The 17564-nt window shown below is 48.4% G+C and overlaps 1 protein-coding gene across 1 annotated transcript in view; it reads right to left on the minus strand.

The window, feature by feature from the left end:
• LOC132380338 (rab11 family-interacting protein 4B-like) overlaps positions 1-17564 on the minus strand; it is a 52484-nt gene that overhangs the window by 33921 nt on the left and 999 nt on the right. The gene's annotated exons all lie outside the window — the stretch shown is intronic.

Below are 17564 nucleotides of genomic sequence, written 5' to 3' on the forward strand. Positions count from 1 at the left end.
CAGCACACCCCCATTCCCAGAGGTTGATATCCCCATCAGCACACCCCCATTCCCAGGAGTTGATATCCCCATCAGCACACACCCATTCCCAGGAGTTGATATCCCCATCAGCACACCCCCATTCCCAGAGGTTGATATCCCCATCAGCACACCCCCATTCCCAGAGGTTGATATCCCCATCAGCACACCCCCATTCCCAGAGGTTGATATCCCCATCAGCACACCCCCATTCCCAGGAGTTGATAATTCCATCAGCACACACCCATTCCTTGGGTTGATATCCCCATCAGCACACCCCCATTCCCAGGAGTTGATAATTCCATCAGCACACCCCCATTCCCAGGAGTTGATATCCCCATCAGCACACCCCCATTCCCAGAGGTTGATATCCCCATCAGCACACACCCATTCCCAGGAGTTGATATCCCCATCAGCACACCCCCATTCCCAGAGGTTGATATCCCCATCAGCACACCCCCATTCCCAGAGGTTGATATCCCCATCAGCACACCCCCATTCCCAGAGGTTGATATCCCCATCAGCACACCCCCATTCCCAGGAGTTGATATCCCCATCAGCACACCCCCATTCCCAGGAGTTGATATCCCCATCAGCACATCCCCATTCCCAGGAGTTGATAATTCCATCAGCACACCCCCATTCCCAGAGGTTGATATCCCCATCCATTCCCCCATTCCCAAGATCTGATATTCCTGTCAATCATCATTTCAAGGATCAGATAACCCCATCAGCGCCCCCCCCAGTTTTTTTGCTTAACAAGATAAAATCCTATGGCATGCAGGAAAGATACTGGCTTTGATAGAGGAATAGCTGATATGCAGGTGGCATCGAGTGAAAATAAAGGGGGCCTTTTATGGTTGGCTGCCAGTTACTAGTGAGGTTCATCAGGGGTCAGTATAATTGTTTATGCATGATCTGGCTCATGGAATTGATGGCTCTGTGGCAAGGTTTTCAGATGATATGAAGATAGGTGGAGGGGTAGGTAGTGCTGAGGAAGCAAAGTGATCACAGCAGATTTAGACAAATTGGAAGAAGTGACAGATGGAATACAGTGTTGGGAAATGTATGATAATGCATGTTGGTAAAAGGAACAATATTGCAGACTATTATCTAAATGGGGAGAAGGTTCAAACATCAGAGGTGCAGAGGGACCTAGGAATCCCTATGCAAGACTCCCAGAATGTTAATTCACAGTTTTGAGCATCTGGTTAAGAAGGCAAATACAATGTTGGCATTTATTTCAAGGGGAATAGAATATAAAAGGAAGGAAATAATGCTGAGTGTGGCAGTTGCTTTAGATGCAGAAAAAGGATTTGATAGATTGGAATGGGATTTTTTGTTTAAGGTATTGGAAAAATATGGATTAGGAGTATCTTTTATGAAATGGATTAAAACCTTAAATACTAATCCCAAAGCTAAAGTAGTGACAAGTGGTCAAATTTCAACATCATTTCAGTTAACAAGGTCAACTATCCAAGGTTGTCCATTTTCACCTGCTTTATTTGTGTTGGCGATAGAACCATTAGCTGAATTAATTAGAACGGACCCAGATATTATGGGTTTCAGAGTTAACCAGGAGGAATACAAGATTAACTTATCTACTGACGATGTTCTGCTTTATTTAACAAACCCATTGTATTCGCTGCGTAAATTATCTTCTAGGTTGGAAGAATATGGGAAAATATCAGGCTACAAAATAAATTGGGATAAAAGTGAAATTCTACCCCTTACTAAAGGAGATTATAGTCAATATCGATTAATAACTCAATTTAGATGGCCGATAAATGGTATAAAATATTTAGGTATGAGTTGATAATGATATAAAGAATTTATATAAATTAAATTATTTACCATTATTGAAAAAAATTCAAGAAGATCTTGGTAAATGGATGATGTTACCAATAACATTAGTAGGTAGAGTAAATGCTGTAAAAATGAATATATTCCCTAAATTACAATATTTATTCCAAATACTACCAATACAATTACCGTAGAAGTTTTATCAAGAGTTAAATAAATATGTGAGGAAGTTCCTTTGGAAAGGTAAGATGTCAAGAATACCATTGGAAAAATGGACATGGAACTTCGATTTAGGAGGGTTACAACTTCCAAACTTTAAGAATTATTATAAAGCAAATCAACTTAGATTTATTGCATCTTTTTTTGATGAAGCTAAGCCGGCATGGATTAGAATAGAACTAGATAAAATAGGAGAAAATATATCAGAAGATTTTATATATAAGTAGGAATCTAAATGGATATGGGAAAAGAAAGATTCTCCTGTGGCGACCCATTTCCTGGCACATCCGAACCAGCTCACAATTAGATAGCCTACTGGGGTTTGCGAGCACAGAGCTTTGGAGCCTCTGCGCCATGGGGGGCAGGTTGAGGGAGGCTTAAAAGTGAGGCTGAAGATTTCGAATAAAGTTTTTCCTTCGACTGCAGTTACCGACTCCGTGTCGTAATTTTAGCGCTGCATGTAGCACACCGCTACAATTGGTGACCCCGAAGGTCCAAACGATTTTTGGACCAGAAATGACCGACGCCGCCTCTGTTCATGCGGTTTCGTTGAAACTGCCGGGTTTCTGGACACAGCGACCGAACCTGTGGTTCCAGCAAGCCGAAGCACAATTCCACGTTCACCAGATCACCTCAGAAGACACCCGCTACTACTACGTGGTGAGCTCCCTCGACCAGGACACAGCGGCCCAGGTCGCGGATTTCGTACAGTCGCCCCCGGTAGATGGCAAGTACACGGAATTCAAAGCCCTGCTCCTCAGGACTTTCGGACTCTCACGGCGCGAGCGGGCTGCCCGTTTACTGCACCTGGATGGCTTGGGAGACAGACCTCCATCGGCTTTAATGAATGAGATGTTGTCTCTGACCGGAGGACACAAGCCCTCCCTCATGTTTGAGCAGGCATTCCTGGAGCAGCTGCCCGAGGACATATGCCTGCTGCTGTCCGACGCGGATTTCAGTGACCCCCCGGAAGGTGGCAGCCCGGGCGGACTTGCTGTGGAACGCCAAAAAGGTGAGCGGGGCGTCCATCGCACGGATCTCCCAGCCACGCTCCCAGCAGCAAACCAGTCCAGGCCCGGCCGCAGAGCCCGCCAACCCCCGGACCAATGAACACTGGTGCTTCTACCACCAGCGGTGGGGTGCAGAAGCCCGCCGTTGTCGCCCGCCCTGCAAGTTCCCAGGAAACGCCAGGGTCAGCCGCCGCTGATGGCTACGGTGGCTGGCCATCGGGATAGCCTCCTGTATGTGTGGGATAGAAGGTCGGGACGCCGGTTTTTGGTCGATACTGGTGCCGAGATCAGCGTTTTACCTCCAACAAGTTACGACACCCGCAGCAGGGCACCGGGTCCTCCCCTGAGGGCCGTGAACAGCAGCACAGTAAGGACCTATGGCACCCATCAGGTGCAGCTACAGTTCGGCTCCAGCCAGTTCACGTGGGACTTTACACTGGCCGCCGTAGCCCAACCGCTTCTGGGTGCGGATTTTTTGCGGGCTCACAGCCTACTGGTCGACCTGCCCAGGAAGAGACTGGTACACGCCGAGACCTTTCAGACGTTCTCCCTGGGTGCAGCCCAGTTGCTAGCCCCTCACCTCGGCTCCATCACGCTGTCCGACAACGACTTCACCAGGGTCCTGGCGGATTTCCCATCGGTTCTGGCACCGCAGTTCACAGCGGCCATGCCCCAACACGGTGTACAGCACCACATCCCGACCCAGGGACCACCCCTCCACGCCCGTGCTCGGCGGCTTCCCCTGGACAAGCTCCGACTGGCGAAGGAGGAGTTCCAGAGGATGGAGGAATTGGGGATCATCTGGCGGTCCAACAGCCCATGGGCCTCTCCCCTGCACATGGTGCCCAAAGCGACGGGAGGCTGGAGACCATGCAGCGACTACTGCAGGCTGAACGAGGCTACCCTGTGCCGCACATTCAGGACTTTGCAGCAAACCTGCACGGCGCACGGATCTTCTCCAAGGTAGACCTCGTCCGAGGGTACCATCAAATCCCGATGCATCCTGACGATGTCCCCAAAACAGCTCTCATCACCCCGTTTGGCCTTTTCGAGTTCCTCCGCATGCCGTTCGGCCTGAAGAATGCCGCACAGACGTTCCAGCGGTTAATGGACGCGGTGGGATGGGACCTGGACTTCGCGTTCATCTATTTGGACGACATCCTCATAGCCAGCAGCAGTCGTCAGGAGCATCTGTCCCACCTCCATCAACTCTGCGCCCGACTGAGTGAATACGGTCTTACAATCAACCCCGCCAAATGCCAGTTCGGACTTGATACCATTGACTTCCTGGGCCACAGGATTACTAAAGACGGAGCAACCCCTCTGCCCGCTAAGGTAGATGCGGTCCGCCTCTTCCCCCGACCCACCACGATCAAAGGCCTTCAGGAATTCATAGGTATGGTCAATTTCTACCACCGCTTCCTCCCTTCAGCTGCCCGGATCATGCGCCCCCTGTTCGCCCTGATGTCGGGTCTGAGCAAGGACATTACCTGGGACGAGGAGTCCGCCGCCGCTTTCGTTCAAACGAAGGAAGCTTTGGCGAACGCCGCAATGCTAGTACATCCCAGAATGGACGCCCCTACCGCCCTCACAGTGGACGCATCAAACACGGCAGTCGGTGGGGTGCTGGAGGAACTCATCGCAGGTCACTGGCAACCCCTGGCGTTTTTCAGCAGACACCTGCGGCCACCCGAGCTCAAATACAGTGCTTTCGACCGGGAACTGTTGGCGCTCTACCTGGCAATCCGGCATTTCAGGTACTTCCTAGAAGGTCAGCACTTCACCGCGTTCACGGACCACAAACCGCTTACCTTTGCGTTTACGAAAGCATCCGACCCCTGGTCATCCCGCCAGCAACGCCACCTATCCTACATCTCTGAATACACTACGGATGTCCGGCACGTCTCGGGTAAGGACAATGTCATGGCGGATGCGCTCTCTCGCCCTACCGTTCATGCCCTTTCCCAAGGGGTAGACTTTGAGGCACTGGCAGAGGCACAGCAGGCAGACGAGGAGATTCCGAGTTACAGAACCGCAGTCTCCGGTTTGCAGCTCCAGGACCACCCCGTGGGCCCGGGTGAGAGGACCCTACTCTGTGACGTTGCCACCGGCCAGCCCCGTCCCGTCGTCCCGACAGCCTGGTGGTGCCGTGTTTTCGACTCCATTCATAACTTGGCGCATCCCTCCATCCGGACGACTGTCCGGATGGTTTCCAGCAGGTTCGTTTGGCACGGACTCTGCAAACAGGTCAGTGAATGGGCCAAAACGTGCATGCACTGCCAGACGGCCAAGGTGCAGCCGCACACAAAAGCCCCACCGCAGCAGTTCCATCCCGCCCACCGGCGTTTCGACCACATTCATGTGGATATCGTGGGCCCCCTGCCAGTGTCGCGCAGAGCACGGCACCTCCTGACTATCGTGGACCTGTTCACAAGATGGCCAGAGGCGGTCCCGCTCACCGACACCACCTCCGAATCTTGCGCCCGAGCCCTGATCACCACCTGGATATCTCGCTTTGGTGTACCAGCCCACATTACCTCCGACAGAGGCGCCCAGTTCACCTCCAGCCTGTGGTCAGCTATGGCCAGCCTTTTGGGGACTCAGCTGCACCACACAACTGCCTACCACCCACAGTCGAACGGGCTAGTGGAGCGTTTCCACCGTCACCTGAAGTCTGCCCTCATGGCCCGCCTGCGAGGAGCCAACTGGGCGGATGAGCTTCCCTGGGTCCTACTCGGCATCCGCACAGCGCCCAAGGACGACCTGCACGCCTCGTCGGCCGAGTTGGTATGCAGCGCGCCCCTGGACATCCCCGGGGAGTTCCTACCAGCCCCACGGGGGCAAGAGGAAGATCCAGTAGCAGTCCTGGGCAGACTACGCGAGAAGCTCGGTAACCTGGCCCCCATACCCACTTCACAGCACGGGCGGAACCCGACCTGCGTACCCAAAGACCTGCAGAACTGTAAGTTTGTGTATGTACGAAGGGGCGGGCATCGGCCACCGCTGCAGTGGCCATACGAGGGGCCGTTTATGGTACTCCGGAACAACGGGTCCACGTTCGTGCTGGACGTTGGGGGGAAAGAGGTTTTCACGGTGGACCGCCTCAAACCGGCCCATGTGGACCTGTCGCAACCGGCCGAGTTTCCAGCACCTCGGCGCAGAGGCCGACCTCCCAAGCAGGTTCCGGCCCAGACTATGGACATTGGGGGGTGTATCGACGGTTCTGGGCGGGGGGGGGGTTATGTGGCAACACATTTCCTGGCACATCCGAACCGGCTCACAATTAGATAGCCTACTGGGGTTTGCGAGCACAGAGCTTTGGAGCCTCTGCGCCACGGGGGGCAGGTTGAGGGAGGCTTAAAAGTGAGGCTGAAGATTTCGAATAAAGTTTTTCTTTCGACTGCAGTTACCGACTCCGTGTCGTAATTTTAGCGCTGCATTTAGCACACCGCTACACTCCTGTATTAAAACATTTGATTGATTTATGGAATAAGATAAATGCTGATGATGAGAAAGAGACCTATAAATCAAAATAAACTTATTCCTTTTACAATGGATAACAACTGGTTTACATAACTGGTTTCAAAAAGGGATTAGATATATAGGAGACTGTTTTGAAGGAGGTATATTAATGTCATTTGATCAATTAAAGAATAAATACAAAATACCAAACAACACTCTTTTTTGTTATTTCCAATTAAGGGCTGGGTCAAACAATGTTATTGCTGAAACCTAATGAAATAGAAACTTTAATTCAAAAAGGAAAAATTTAAAAGTTTATTTCTTGTATGTATAGCTTGATTCAAAAACAGGCAATTAAACAAGGAATTCATAAGTCAAGACAAAAATGGGAAACTGATTTGAATATTAAAATTGAAGAAACAAGTTGGTCAAGACTATGTCTTGAGAGTATGACAAATACAATAAATGTCCAGTTAAGATTAATGCAATACAATTTTTTACATCAATTATATATTACACCACAAAAAATAAATAAATTAAACCCAAATTTATCTGATCAATGTTTCCAATGTAATCAAGAAATTGGTACCTTTTTACATTCTACTTGGTCTTGTTTTAAAATTCAACCTTTTTGGACAAATTTAAGAGTTTTATTGGAACAAATTATTGGAACACAACTTCCACATAACCCAATATTATTTTTACTAGCTGGTATTGAAGGGATAAAACCGAAACCCAAATTGAATAAATATCAGAAAGAATTCATAAAAATTGCATTGGCAGTAGCCAAAAAGGCTATTGCAGTTACTTGGAAATCTGACTCATACTTAAGTATAGATCGTTGGAAGAATAAAATCTTCAGCTGTATTCCACTTGAAAAAATTACTTATAATTTAAGAGATAAATATGAAGTATTTCTGAAAATTTGGCACCCTTATTTACAAAAGACAGGATTAAATATATAGGTGCTCCGAAGATAAAATTACTGGTTATCTGGGGAAAGAAATAAATATATATACTAAAGCTATTATGAACTCCATGGAGCATGAGGGGATCTTCCGATATCCAGGCATTCTTTCTTTCTTTCTTTTTTCTTTTCTCTCTTTTTTTTCTCTTTCTGTAGGGATACATTAGGGGGAGGGGTTAAGGGGAGGGGGAAGGGTTGATAATTTTTTTCTTTCTGTAAGCACTTGAAAACTCAATAAAAAAAATTTTTTAAAAAAGACTCCCAGAATGTTAATTCACAGTTTGAGTCTCTGGTTAAGAAGGCAAATACAATGTTGGCATTTATTTCAAGGGGAATAGAATATAAAAGCAAGGAGATAAGGCTGAAGCTTTATAAGACACTAGTCAGGCCGCACATTTGAAGTATTATCAACAGTTGTGAGCCCTTTATCTCAGAAAAGATGTACTGTCATTGGAGAGAGTCCAAAAGAAGTTCACGAGGATGATTCTGGGTTAATATAGGAGGAGCATTTGGCAGCTTTGGGCCTGTACCCACTGGAATTTGGAAGAATGCTGGGGGATCTCATCGAAACTTACCGAATATTGAAATGACTAAATAAGGTGGATGTGGAGAGGATATTTCCTAAGGTGGGGGTATCCAGAACTAGAGGACACAGCTTCAAAATTGAGGGGTGACCTTTAAAAGAGGTAAAGAGGACTTTTTTTAGCCAGAGAGTGGTGCATCCGGAGAATGCTCTACCATCGACTGCAGTGGAGGCCAAGTCCGTGGGTATATTTAAGATTGTTTCTTCATCGGTTAGGGCATCAAAGGAAATGGCGATAAGACATGTATGGGGTTGAGTGGGATCCATTAATAGCTTAATCCTGCTCCTGTGTCTTATGGTCTATTCTCAGGATGTGAAATCACTAACCCATCCTCCTCCCCCCCCCCCCCAATTCCCGGGAGCTGATATCACCATCATACCTCCATTCCCAGGATCTGATATCCCCATCATCTGCACATTCCCAAGAATTCATATCCCCATCACCCTGTTACCAGGAGATATTCCCATGATACCCCAATCCCAGAAGAACTATCCTCATTACTCCCCCCCCCATTTCCCAGAGTATAAATCCCGATCAGCTCACATTCTCAGGATCCGATCCCCATCACCCCCCCATTCCCATGAGCTGATATCCCCATCATCACCAACCTCCCAGGAGATATACCAACACCACCCTCCGATCCCCATCACCCCCCCATTCCCATGAGCTGATATTCCCATCATCACCAACCTCCCAGGAGATATACCAACACCACCCTCCGATCCCCATCACCCCCCCATTCCCATGAGCTGATATCCCCATCATCACCAACCTCCCAGGAGATATACCAACACCACCCTCCAGCATTCTCAGGATCCGATCCCCATCACCCCCCCATTCCCATGAGCTGATGTCCCCATCACTACCCCATTCCCAGGTGATGAATTCCCCATCATCATCTGTTTCCAATCACCCCTCCCCCCATTCCCAGGACATATACCCATCACCCATTACCAGGAGCTGATATTCCCATTCTCCCCTATTCCCAGGATATGATATCCCCATCACCCCCTATTCCCAGAATCTGGTAACAGTGTCACACCCTACTCCCAGGAACTGATATCTCCCACCCCCATTACCAGAAAATGATATCCTCATCACCCCCCCATTACCAGGAACTGATATCCTCATCGTTATCCCCCCATTACCAGGAAATGATATCCTCATCGTTATCCCCCCATTACCAGGAAATTATATCCCTATCACCCCGCCACCATTACCAGGAACTTATATCTCCCACCTCCCCATTACCAGGAACTTATATCTCCCACCTCCCCATTACCAGGAAATGATATCCTCATCACCCCCCCATTACCTGGAACTGATATCCTCACCATCCCCCCCCATTACCAGGAACTGATATCTCCCAACCCCCCCCCCCATTACCAGAAAATGATATCCTCACCATCCCCCCCCATTACCAGGAACTGATATCTCCCACCCCCCCCATTACCAGAAAATGATATCCTCATCCCCCCCCCATTACCAGGAACTGATATCTCCCACCCCCCATTACCAGAAAATGATATCCTCATCCCCCCCCCATTACCTGGAACTGATATCCTCATCGTTATCCCCCCATTACCAGGAAATTATATCCTCATCACCCCCCCATTACCTGGAACTGATATCTCCCACCCCCCCCATTACCTGGAACTGATATCCTCACCATCCCCCCCCATTACCAGGAACTGATATCTCCCAACCCCCCCCCCCCATTACCAGAAAATGATATCCTCATCCCCCCCCCATTACCAGGAACTGATATCTCCCACCCCCCCCATTACCAGAAAATGATATCCTCATCCCCCCCCCATTACCAGGAACTGATATCTCCCACCCCCCCCATTACCAGAAAATGATATCCTCATCCCCCCCCATTACCAGGAACTGATATCTCCCACCCCCCCCATTACCAGAAAATGATATCCTCATCCCCCCCCCATTACCAGGAACTGATATCTCCCACCCCCCCCATTACCAGAAAATGATATCCTCATCCCCCCCCCATTACCAGGAACTGATATCTCCCACCCCCCCCATTACCAGAAAATGATATCCTCATCCCCCCCCCATTACCTGGAACTGATATCCTCACCATCCCCCCCCCCATTACCAGAAAATGATATCCTCATTCCCCCCCCCATTACCAGGAACTGATATCATCATCGTTATCCCCCCATTACCAGGAAATTATATCCCTATCACCCCGCCACCATTACCAGGAACTGATATCCTCATCGTTATCCCCCCATTACCAGGAAATGATATCCCTATCACCCCGCCACCATTACCAGGAACTTATATCTCCCACCCCCCCCATTACCAGGAAATGATATCCTCATCACCCCCCCATTACCAGGAACTGATATCTCCCACCCCCCCCCATTACCAGGAACTGATATCTCCCACCCCCCCCCATTACCAGGAAATGATATCCTCATCACCCCCCCATTACCAGGAACTGATATCTCCCACCCCCCCCATTACCAGGAACTGATATCCTCATCACCCCCCCCCCCATTACCAGGAAATGATATCCTCATCGTTATCCCCCCATTACCAGGAAATGATATCCTCATCACCCCCCCATTACCAGGAACTGATATCTCCCACCCCCCCATTACCAGGAAATGATATCCTCATCACCCCCCCCCCCATTACCAGGAAATGATATCCTCATCGTTATCCCCCCATTACCAGGAAATGATATCCTCATCACCCCCCCATTACCAGGAACTAATATCTCCCACCCCCCATTACCAGGAAATGATATCTCTCACCATCCCCCCCCATTACCAGGAAATGATATCCTCATCGTTATCCCCCCATTACCAGGAAATTATATCTCTCACCCCCCCCATTACTAGGAACTGATATCCCCATCACCCCACTCCCTTTAGCAGAATCTGATATCCCTATCAACCCCCATTGCCAGGAATTGATACCCTCATCAACCCTCCCCCATTGCCAAGAGCAGATATCCCTGTTACTCCCCCATTCCCAGGACTGGATATACCTGTCACTTCCCCATTGCCAAGAGCAGATATCCCTGTTACTTCCCCATTCCCAGGACTGGATATCCCTGTCACTCCCCCATTCCCAGGAGTGGATATCCCTGTCACTCCCCCATTCCCAGGAGCGGATATCTCTGTCACTCACCCATTCCCAGGAGCAGATATCCCAATCACTTCCCTATTCCCAGGATTTTATATCTCCATCACCACCCCCAAATCCAAGGAATTGATATCCCTATCACCCCTATTCCCAGAAATTGATATTCCCATAACCCCCTATTCCCAGGAGCTGAAATCCCCAACACTCCCATTCCCAGGATCTGATATCTGCCCCTAACAATCTGTCCCTTGGTCACTCCTCTCCCTTTACTCACAATCACTTCACTCTCCCAACCACTAGTCCTGCCTCTCCCCTTTCTGCCAATTCACCAATCCCCATCCCCTCTTCCCCACCCACTAATTAATTCCCCTCCCCACACCTCCCCATCCTTTCCCACCTCACCATCATCCACATCCCCCAAACCATCCCCTCCATCAGTCCCTTCTCTCCCCTCCACACTCACCAGTCCCCTCTCCCTGCCTGAACTACTCATAACAATAGACAATTGTAATCACCTTCTGATGCACTTTTGAGAAGGGATTCGATTTCTAATGAACTTTTGGGAAGGGACTGGATTTCTGCTGCATTTTTGGGAAGGGACTGGATTTCTGCTGTGCCTTTGGGAAGGGACTGGATTTCTGCTGTGCCTTTGGGAAGGGACTGGATTTCTGCTGTGCCTTTGGGAAGAGACTGGATTTCTGCTGCATTTTTGGGAAGAGACTGGATTTCTGCTGCATTTTTGGGAAGGGACTGGATTTCTGCTGTGCCTTTGGGAAGAGACTGGATTTCTGCTGCATTTTTGGGAAGAGACTGGATTTCTGCTGTGCCTTTGGGAAGGGACTGGATTTCTGCTGCGCCTTTGGGAAGGGACTGGATTTCTGCTGCATTTTTGGGAAGGGACTGGATTTCTGCTGTGCCTTTGGTAAGGGATTGGATTTCTGCTGCATTTTTGGGAAGAGACTGGATTTCTGCTGTGCCTTTGGGAAGGGACTGGATTTCTGCTGTGCCTTTGGGAAGAGACTGGATTTCTGATAAATTTTTGGGAAGAGACTGGATTTCTGATAAATTTTTGGGAAGGGATTGGATTTCTGATAAATTTTTGGGAAGGGACTGGATTTCTGCTGCATTTTTGGGAAAGGATTGGATTTCTGCTGCGCCTTTGGGAAGGGACTGGATTTCTGCTGCGCCTTTGGGAAGGGACTGGATTTCTGCTGTGCCTTTGGGAAGGGACTGGATTTCTGCTGCATTTTTGGGAAGGGACTGGATTTCTGCTGCGCCTTTGGGAAGGGACTGGATTTCTGCTGCGCCTTTGGGAAGGGACTGGATTTCTGCTGTGCCTTTGGGAAGGGACTGGATTTCTGCTGTGCCTTTGGGAAGGGACTGGATTTCTGCTGCATTTTTGGGAAGGGACTGGATTTCTGCTGTGCCTTTGGGAAGGGACTGGATTTCTGCTGCATTTTTGGGAAAGGATTGGATTTCTGATAATTTTTTGGGAAGGGACTGGATTTCTGCTGTGCCTTTGGGAAGGGACTGGATTTCTGCTGCATTTTTGGGAAAGGATTGGATTTCTGATAATTTTTTGGGAAGGGACTGGATTTCTGCTGCGCCTTTGGGAACAGACTGGATTTCTGATAAATTTTTGGGAAGGGACTGGATTTCTGCTGCGCCTTTGGGAAGGGACTGGATTTCTGCTGTGCCTTCGGTAAGGGACTGGATTTCTGCTGCATTTTTGGGAAGGGATTGGATTTCTGATGTTCCTTTGGGAAGAGACTGGATTTCTGCTGTGCCTTTGGGAAGGGACTGGATTTCTGCTGCATTTTTGGGAAGGGACTGGATTTCTGCTGTGCCTTTGGGAAGGGACTGGATTTCTGCTGCATTTTTGGGAACGGACTGGATTTCTGCTGCATTTTTGGGAAGGGATTGGATTTCTGATGTTCCTTTGGGAAGAGACTGGATTTCTGCTGCGCCTTTGGGAAGGGATTGGATTTCTGATGTTCCTTTGGGAAGAGACTGGATTTCTGCTGCATTTTTGGGAAAGGATTGGATTTCTGATAATTTTTTGGGAAGGGACTGGATTTCTGCTGCGCCTTTGGGAAGAGACTGGATTTCTGCTGCATTTTTGGGAAAGGATTGGATTTCTGATAATTTTTTGGGAAGGGACTGGATTTCTGCTGCGCCTTTGGGAAGGGACTGGATTTCTGCTGCGCCTTTGGGAAAGGACTGGATTTCTGCTGTGCCTTCGGTAAGGGACTGGATTTCTGCTGCATTTTTGGGAAGGGATTGGATTTCTGATGTTCCTTTGGGAAGAGACTGGATTTCTGCTGTGCCTTTGGGAAGGGACTGGATTTCTGCTGCATTTTTGGGAAGGGACTGGATTTCTGCTGTGCCTTTGGGAAGGGACTGGATTTCTGCTGCATTTTTGGGAAGGGACTGGATTTCTGCTGCATTTTTGGGAAGGGATTGGATTTCTGATAAATTTTTGGGAAGGGACTGGATTTCTGCTGCATTTTTGGGAAAGGATTGGATTTCTGCTGCGCCTTTGGGAAGGGATTGGATTTCTGATGTTCCTTTGGGAAGAGACTGGATTTCTGCTGCATTTTTGGGAAAGGATTGGATTTCTGATAATTTTTTGGGAAGGGACTGGATTTCTGCTGTGCCTTTGGGAAGGGACTGGATTTCTGCTGCATTTTTGGGAAAGGATTGGATTTCTGCTGCGCCTTTGGGAAGGGACTGGATTTCTGCTGCGCCTTTGGGAAGGGACTGGATTTCTGCTGCGCCTTTGGGAAGGGACTGGATTTCTGCTGCATTTTTGGGAGGAGACTGGATTTCTGCTGTGCCTTTGGGAAGGGACTGGATTTCTGCTGCATTTTTGGGAAGGGACTGGATTTCTGCTGCATTTTTGGGAAGGGACTGGATTTCTGCTGTGCCTTTGGGAAGGGACTGGATTTCTGCTGCATTTTTGGGAAGGGACTGGATTTCTGCTGCGCCTTTGGGAAGGGACTGGATTTCTGCTGCATTTTTGGGAAGGGACTGGATTTCTGCTGTGCCTTTGGGAAGGGACTGGATTTCTGCTGCATTTTTGGGAAGGGACTGGATTTCTGCTGCATTTTTGGGAAGGGACTGGATTTCTGCTGCGCCTTTGGGAAGGGACTGGATTTCTGCTGCATTTTTGGGAAGGGACAGGATTTCTGCTGCGCCTTTGGGAAGGGACTGGATTTCTGCTGTGCCTTTGGGAAGGGACTGGATTTCTGCTGCATTTTTGGGAAGGGACTGGATTTCTGCTGTGCCTTTGGGAAGGGACTGGATTTCTGCTGCATTTTTGGGAAGGGATTGGATTTCTGATAAATTTTTGGGAAGGGACTGGATTTCTGCTGCGCCTTTGGGAAGGGACTGGATTTCTGCTGTGCCTTTGGGAAGGGACTGGATTTCTGCTGCATTTTTGGGAAAGGATACTATTACAGCTACAGAAAGGGTGGGTAATGTAGCAGGATCCTCTTTTTGAGTCAGTATGGGTGGAAGTCAAGAACAGGAAGGGAGCAGTTACTCTACTGGGGGTATTCTATAGGCCCCCTGGTGGCAGCAGAGATACCAAGGAGCAGATTGGGAGGCAGATTTTGGAAAGGTGCAAAAATAACAGGGTTGTTATCATGGGTGACTTTAACTTCCCTAATATTGATTGCCACCTGATTAGATCCAAGGGTTTAGATGGGGCAGAGTTTGTTAAATGTGTCCAGGACAGATACCTGCCACAGTATGTAGACAGGCCGACAGGAGGGAATGCCATACTAGATCTAGTATTAGGTAACAAACCGGATCAGGTCACAGATCTCTCAGTGGGTGAGCACCTGGGTGAAGGAACCATGGGTGACAAGTGAAGTGGAAAATCTAGTCACGTGGAAGAAAACAGCATACATGAGGTTTAGGAAGCAAGGATCAGATGGGTCTATTGAGGAATATAGGATAGCAAGAAAGGAGCTTAAAAAGGGGCTGAGAAGAGCAAGAAGGTGGCATGAGAAGGCCTTGGCGAGTAGGGTAAAGGAAAACCCCAAGGCATTCTTCAATTATGTAAAGAACAAAAGGATGACAGGAGTGAAGGTAGGACTGATTAGAGATAAAAGTGGGAAGATGTGCCTGGAGGCTGTGGAAGTGAGCGAGGTCCTTAATGAATACTTCTCTTCGGTATTCACCACTGAGAGGGAAGTTGATGACGGTGAAGACAATATGAGTGAAGCTGATGTTCTGGAGCATGTTGATATTATGGGAGAGGAGGTGTTGGAGTTGTTAAAATACATCAGGACGTATAAGTCCCTGGGGCCTGATGGAATATTCCCCAGGCTGCTCCACGAGGCAAGGGAAGAGATTGCTGAACCTGGTATGAGAATATCTGGGGACCTGTATGACGTTCTGACTCTGCTAGCTCCATCAGGGGCACAGCCCTCCCCACTATCGACAATGCCTGAAGAAGGTGGCATCCAGCTTTAAGGACTCTCACCATCCAGGTCATGGTCTCTTGTCATTACTACTGGGAAGAGGTACAGGAGCCTGAACACCCACACTCAACATTTTAGAAACCTAACCTAACCAAGGGACAAGTTACAATGACCAATTAACCCACTCAGTATGCCTTTGGACTGTGGGAGAAGACCAGAGCACTCATGGAAAACTTATTCATTCTACAGAGAGAACATACAGATTCCTTACAGATGGCATCAGAATTGAACAAACTCTGGAACACCCCCAGTTGTAATAATAACTTTCCAACTCAATTCTACTTCCTTTACACTCTGCCCAAGGGATTGGATTGATCCCAGCTGCTGAACCTGACAAAAAACTCCTCCTTCTATCCAGGGTTGCCTAATCCTGCCAGCTTCACCCTTCACTCTGACAACAACATGCAAACCCTGAATTCCTTGTCTCACTTTTAAAAGACATGATAAAGGTATACAAGCTATGAGAAGGAATAGATAGAGTGGACAGCCAGTGCCTCTTCCCCAGGGCACCACTGCTCAGTACAAGAGGACATGGCTTTAAGGTAAGGGGAGGGAAGTTCAAGGGGGATATTAGAGGAAGGTTTTTTTACTCAGAGAGTGGTTGGTGCGTGGAATGCACTGCCTGAGTCAGTGGTGCAGGCAGATACATTAGTGAAATTTAAGAGACTACTAGACATGTATATGGAGGAATTTAAGGTGGGGGTTATCTGAGATGCAGGGTTTATGGGTCAGCACAACATTGTGGGCTGAATGGCCTGTACTGTGCTGTACTATCTATGTTCTATGTAAAAGCCTCCAACTTGTCAGATGCCCCTTTAGAGGTATGCAGCCTCTCCCAACCAAACAGTGTGATGGCCATTAACTTGTGGACCTTTCTCTTTTTCTGTAATAATTTTAAAACAGTCAGAGCTATGAGCACAGATTGCACCATTCCTTCACTGTCCCATCTACCCTCCAGCTTCAATCCCCAGCAGGAGGTCCAATGTTGCCCCATCTCTGGTAGGACCACCTGCATATTGTTTGAGAAGATGATCCTGCACATAGTTAACAGGTTTCTCCCAATGTAAATAGCCAATGTTAAAGTCACCCACTATTATAAACCTCTCGTATCCACAGCACTCTGTGATCTGCCCAGCTTTACTGCCCATTGACTATGAGGGGGGAAGGAGCTGTGTACAATTTTATCAAAGTGACCTCTCCTTATTCGTCAGCTCCACCCTTATGCCATCATTGAACACCCAATCTAAAGACCTGAATGGCTATCCAATCAAAAAGCACAGCTCTCTTCCCTCTTACCCCACCTCTATCAGGCCTGTACCCTGGACAATTAAGCTGCCATTCCTGCCTTCCTTCAATTATGTTTCTGTTATAGATTAATACCCCAATCCCATGTACCTAGCTGTATCTTAAACTAATCTACACCATCTATCTTGCATTTAATTAAATATAGTTTAGTTTACCTACAGCACTACAGCACAGTACAGGCTTTTCAGCCCACAATGTTGGAACAAACTTTAACCTATTCTAGCCTTTCCTTCTACATCGCTTCCATTTTTCTATCAACTATGTGCCTAGCTAAGAGTGTCTTAATTGCCCTTAATGTATCTGACTCTACCACCACCACTGGCAGCACATTCCACACACCCACTGCTCTCTGAGTAACAAAACCCTACCTCTGACACCTCCCTCAAAACGACCTCACTCCGTCTGCCCCACCTCCTAAAAAAAACCTTAGATATCCCCCTCAGAACATCCTAACTCCTGCCCTGCCAGTTCCACCTACTGACCTTGCTCGTTTTAACTTCTACATTTCCCTCAGCTTGGTTGGCATGGGCGAATTGGGCCGAAGGGCCTTCTGCTTCAGTATTGCTTCCCATGCCCCCCCCCCCCCCGC

This window comes from Hypanus sabinus, chromosome 23 (assembly GCF_030144855.1).
Source record: "Hypanus sabinus isolate sHypSab1 chromosome 23, sHypSab1.hap1, whole genome shotgun sequence".
In the NCBI taxonomy this organism is placed as follows: Eukaryota; Metazoa; Chordata; class Chondrichthyes; order Myliobatiformes; family Dasyatidae; genus Hypanus; species Hypanus sabinus.